The sequence below is a fragment of the Lepisosteus platostomus genome, chromosome 22, assembly GCF_059453375.1.
Source record: "Lepisosteus platostomus isolate fLepPlt1 chromosome 22, fLepPlt1.hap1, whole genome shotgun sequence".
Taxonomy (NCBI): Eukaryota; Metazoa; Chordata; class Actinopteri; order Semionotiformes; family Lepisosteidae; genus Lepisosteus; species Lepisosteus platostomus.
Window position 1 is genome coordinate 1570791 of NC_142632.1, and position 6000 is coordinate 1576790.

The 6000-nt window shown below is 43.5% G+C and overlaps 1 non-coding gene across 1 annotated transcript; it reads left to right on the forward strand.

Moving 5' to 3' along the window:
- Positions 1 to 5654: 5654 nt before the first annotated feature.
- Positions 5655 to 5727, forward strand: trnar-ucg (transfer RNA arginine (anticodon UCG)). The gene has a single exon. It is a non-coding gene; the product is annotated as a tRNA-Arg (tRNA).
- The last annotated feature ends 273 nt before the right edge of the window (positions 5728 to 6000 follow it).

Here is a 6000-nt window from a genome sequence, read left to right on the forward strand (position 1 = left end):
AGAACAGTAGTCTGAGACCTCTGTGAAGCAGAGAAATGGACATGGTTAGAAAAGATTATGGGGCTGCAGGATGATGGGGTGTGGAGCTGACAGCACACCAGACGCCCTGCATGCCCTCACAGCCTAATGCCCTTTATAGCCCGACAAATGCACTCTGTTGGACACCCAGGTGGGAGTCAAATGGTGTGCCGGTTACCCAAAACTGGGTGAGAACCGGGTTTGAAGCAGTAACCACTTATGTGGTATCTAATGTGGATGTAATGTTTATCAAAGGAACTCAACTACAGTTCAGGTGCGGGTGCAACAGCTCAAAAGGCCTGCTCCTGAGGAACCTTTCAAACCTGGGAAATTGAAAATTGTAAAGGGAAACCTGGGCTCTTATAATCTGTTTTCCCGGTGGGTTGCTGCCACTGCCTCTGTGTCTACCAAACACTTGATAACAGAGATAAGCCCTCGGTGGGCACTGCCCTGCCCCTTGTATTATGATCAAGGAACACACTTCACAGGGAAGGTGTGTCAGGCTGTGGCTGCATTGTTCGGAGTGAGATGGACTGAGATCACCCTCAGTCTGCTGGAACAGTGGAATGAAGGAACAGATCTCTGAAAGATCGACTAGACATCAGACTGAAGGAACGCCATGGGATGCGGGCTGGATCAAACAGAACTGTGTAACAGCCTGTTTGATATCATCACGGGCCAATCAATGAAACTTCCTGGGGGGACGAATTTAGCTGGACGAATGGATTGTTGAATTTGCTAATTCTCTATTGTAGTATTGTAGGTTGCTAGGACTTAGCAAAGCACTATGATGAAGAAAAATATATATCATAATTATAATCCAGACGATTGGGGCATTGGTGCATGGCTACAGTCTGTGCTAGGAACATTGAGAGGGTCTCTGGTTCAATACATATTTGTGGGTCTGGTATTATTCGTTATGATCATATCGTTAATATCCTGTTTGAAAAACATGTGGACTAAAGCTGCTGCTTCTGTGCTAATTGTACGCCCTGAAGGGATCATGAAGGTCAAAAAATGATTTCATGGGAAAGGTTCTCTTATCTAGTGGCAGAACCTGATGGGTAGAACAATATAGCTTTAAGGGGGGTTACCCTTGGGAGTGATTCCCCTAGATGCAAATGATTATTGTGGTTTGTTTGTTCATAATAAGATGTTTTGCAGGAACGGAACAAAGAGAAATTTTACAACTTCAGCTAGAATTGTTCTGCAAAACGTCACAGCTGAGGCAGGGGAACAATGTGTAGATTTTTCTAAGAGTTATTACCCAGTTGTTGACCAATCTGTTGACCAATGTTGACCAAAAAAGCCTAAGATTATGCTGGGCTCCAGCCCACAGGGATTTACCTGTGCTGTAAGAACTAATGAGTGAATAAGGAGACTGGATTCTGGTGAAAGACTTCAGGAAAAAGAAATGGTGTTCACTCAGGTGGAGGGGGCTGTACCAGGTGCTGCTGACCACTGCCACTGCTGTGAAGGTCACAGAAATGGTGCCCTGGATTCATGCTTCCCACTGTAAAAAGGTCACAAACGAACTGAGCAAAGCGCAGGAGTGATGTCTCCACAAGGACAGATGGGGATAACCTGCTTGGGACTGATGTGCACAGCCCTTTTCCTTTTTATGTAGAAGCCTGTCACCACCCCAAAAGAGGAAGAATCTAAACACGAAGCCTCTTTGTATACAAACTGGCTGAATGAAACTGATAATGAGGGGGATATGAGTAATTTGTGGTATAAATTTATAAATCATACTGTAAAGTTAAAGAAATGTAATGCATCTTGTTATATATGTGCTTTAATGCCTCATTCTACAGCCTCACCCATGCGACTTTTTATGAAATGTACTCTTTTATTAATATCACGTTAGAAGGCTTAGACGCTATCAAACAAGAATTAAGGGGAGTTAGATTAATGGCACTTCAGAACAGGTTCGTGCTGGACCTTCAAAATGCAGCATCTGGAGGAGTCTATGCTTTAGTAGGAGACTCCTGTTGTACATATATTCCAGCTAATGACTATGATTACGGAAATCTTACGCTCGCTATTCAGCATTTGAAAGAACTAAAAGACAAGGTGAATAAAGAGAGAGGCATAAAAGATACACCGGCTTTTCTCTCCTGGTTAGAATCACTGTTTGGGCCAGGGGGAATGTTTTTCTTTTAAGTTACTAACACCGATTATAGGGGCTGTGATACTTGTCTTCCTGTTTTTATGTTGCTGTATGACATGTATTATTCCAATGCTTCAAAATATGGAAATATGGTACCTAGGGGGATAAACTGTTCATCCTTCCAGTCTGGAGAATTGGCAGCTGTCTGACGTCAGTAAGTGATCCTTAAAAAATTAATAGTTCCATGACAGTGTGCATCACCAGAAAATCAATTTCAATGCATTAAAACTCTTGTTATCCTTCTGATCATTGAAGTGTCATTGCCCCAGCACTGTATACTCTTACTTTTGACGCCTGTCTGAAGTTGGATCCATTTCTAAGAATGGTGACTCACATATCCTCATGCTCAACTTTGGCTCAACCACACAAACTATGAAGTTAATCATCTGCTTTTGCTCCAAGATTTATGTTACTAGGCTCTCTCCTGGGGATCCTCGTGTTCAAACATTGCCCTTATTGTGGATGATCCATGACAGAATTCAGGGAATTCAGAATTCTGATACCTCAGCTCAGATTCTGACTGGGCAGACTGTCATTGCCTGGTGTGAATGTGTGCATATCTGTTTTTGTGCATGTTCTGTGGCCTGTTGTACAGTACATCACAAATGAAAGGGAAATGGAAAACTAAAATAAGACTCAAGTGTTTTATCTTTCATTAACAGTGTTTCATTAGTATCTGTGCTAGATCCTGTCATCCACTGCTTACCACGACAGGCTCTAGCACAGGATAGCAGCTAATACATTTAACAATCTCACTGCACAATGTTGTATATTCAAGGGCTGATCTTCTGTACTTTTTCTTTCACTTTTCATTTCCTAGAAACTCAGTCCTGCCAGGAATAATCTGAGAACAAAATCAATCTGAGTGAAAATCTAAGCAGAGGAAGATTGTTTTACAGAGTCAACAAGGTCTAATTCAAGGTCATCAGCACTAACAACATTCTCTCTGGAGACAGGCGATAAGAAAATTGAAAGTGTGTATTGTTACACAACAGCAGAGACTATGAGTTATGCTATCATGAGAGTGGTGATGGATTTTTTTCATTGCTTAGTTTTACAGGTTCTGTACATTTGAACATTCAAAGTGACTAAAGTAAAGGAGTTTTCCCTTTTTACCACATAATTCCCAAAGATCAACACTAATAGAAAGCCTAATTCCAGCCAAGATTCAATTACTGTCTCTCAGGCATCCCAGCAGTGGATTTCATGACTTCAGACAGCCATCTTTATCAGTGGAGAACTCAATGCTCTGAGGTTTACTGGCAGAGTCTCACACTGGGTAATACGTTGGTAAATAATGTCCTATGGAATTCTACTATTGATAAATTCTACTATGGAACTGCGATGTGTCCTGAAAAAATCTTCTATGATAGTGGTACAGTCCATCACACCCCACCTACAGCCTTTAAAAGAGAAAAAAACAAATTCTGATATTATGGTGGAAAAAGAGCCCTGGAATCTTTGTAGAAGGACAAAAGACGGAAAGAACGGGCAGTGTAACCATGGCGAAGAGAAGGGAAATATTGGAGAGAGCTTTTTTCATACACTTTTTATCATTGTTTTTCCAGCCCAACAATGATCAACAAATATGGGCAGGCGTCCTGTGCCAAATCCAATCTACCTTTCTTCCAAGCATACAGGAATGTCAGTGAATTAAATATTGACATATGAAAATTCCCAAAAATATGCAATCACACATATGCAGTTTGAGCAAACATAAGACAATACCCAAGTACCACAAACTACCAGGCATCATTAGCAGTTCAGGTGGGGAGCTGTGTCAGCATGCGTAGGCTGCAAAGGAACAAGTAATAGGTCTATTCCATGCTTAAAAGAGAAGAAAGAAAACACAACATTTCAGCCGTGGAGCCCTCACACCTGAAGAAGGCTCCACGGCCGAAACGTTGTGTTTTCTTTCTTCTCTTTTCATCCAGTGTCATTAGCCAGTTCCTGTCAAAATAAAATAGAAATGGATAACATTCTAGAGAGAGTTTGAAATACCAAGGTACAATTTAAACCATATTTCTTCCACTACAACCACAATATTTTGGAGAGATCGCTGAGCCTAACTGTTCTGGCATGCCCGTTAGCCTCCGTCCTGCTTCACCAATGAATGCAACGGGGCACATTCTGAGGGAGATGCGGTCAATCAGGTTGCAGGAAAACCACGCTATGCTTTTTTTTGAGATCCTGAAAAGGACAGAGGGGCCATGTATATGTGTGCAGCTGGATATGTAATTGCAGGTGGCGTTGCAAATTCTGCTGAAGCCCCACTGCCTGGTGTGGACGGTAGCTGTGCATGTTGCAGCAGAATTGTGCATGTGAGATCAAGGGGGCATGTCATGTGTTTGAGCACTTCACTCCCTTCCGGAAGCACGTGATTCCCTGAGTCCCAAAAATTTGTAAGTTCTTTGGATGACCTGTGGACCGATCTTTCACGATGAAGAATTCCTTAAGAAGAATAGATCTCGGCCCACCATCCCAATGCCTCCATCTCAAAACAGCAACCTCCCACTGCCCTTAGTCTGCAAGGCAGTCCTTTCAAGTGCGATGATGACGCCGGGACCTTCGTTGCCTATTGTACGAGCTGAACTTTTGTGCTCATCAATTCAACGCTCTTTCCATCAACTCATCTTGTCTTTGACGCTTCGTGTTTTGTGCTCCTTTGACTATCGGCATATCGGGTGACTGCAAACACTGAAGTTCTTGCTTACGGAGTGTGGAACAGTGTTTTCAAGTGATCGCTGTTCTGTCATGTTGACGCCGAGTGAATCTTTCTTTGGCAACATGGGCAGGCTGACAGCAGCGCGAGCTAAAGTAATGGCAAATTTCTTGACTTATTTCTGAATGTGAATGTTCTTTAGAAAAGGGATGCGGCGTTGCTTCTCCCCCGTGTAAAGGTCACGCATTCCAGACGTGGTTATGAGCGAACAGTTGCCGCAAGTGTTTGAAAAGAGCAAGAGAGGAAGCAGCCCTGCCCCGTGTGAGGATCAAACTCAGGACCTTCAGACGATGAAACTGACGCGCTACCAACTACGCCAACGAGGCCAGCTGCAGTACACAGCCGGAAAGTTTGCCTCATATGGATTTCAGTCGCCCGTTCCCTAATCTTTAGACGCCCTCTGCTGGATGTTGCATTTGCCTTTTGATCTCACCGATACTTTTTTGGTCTGTTTCTGTTGCGAGTCCGTTTTTCAGATCTCACCTAGCACAAGTCTCTCTGGCTGAAGTGGCCTCTCTGCTTCAGCATCGTGCCCTCACTCAGCCATTAAAAACGTCACTCGGACTTCTGACATGCTGACATGAAATGTCAAGAGAGAGTGGCGGAGACGCTTAAGGCAGAGAGAAGATGAAGAGGGGGGGTGGCTGCGAAATGATTGACAGCTGCAATCAGCTTTAGATGGGGAAGTGTACTACTAGTAGCAGTGTAGAGCTCTCTGTGGTGGAGTTCAAGCGCATGTTCTATGGGCCAGTGGCGTAATGGATAACGCGTCTGACTTCGGATCAGAAGATTGTAGGTTTGAGTCCTACCTGGCTTGCGAGGCTTTTAAACCTCTCAGGTTCCTCGGTAACAGGTTGCCGTCATGTATATGAACTATAGAAAAGCATTTGCCACAACCCGTAAATTAGCACGCAAGTGTGGGCTAGTGAACACAGAACTGTATGGAGATCATCTCCAGTTCCGAGCTCAATTGCAATGAAAAAACATGCAGAACAGAACTGGAGAGCAGCTGAATTTGTGCTCAGTAGGGTGGGGAGGACTCAGCATTCCTATTGTTCTAATTGGCATGAACTGCAGGGGATCTGAATCA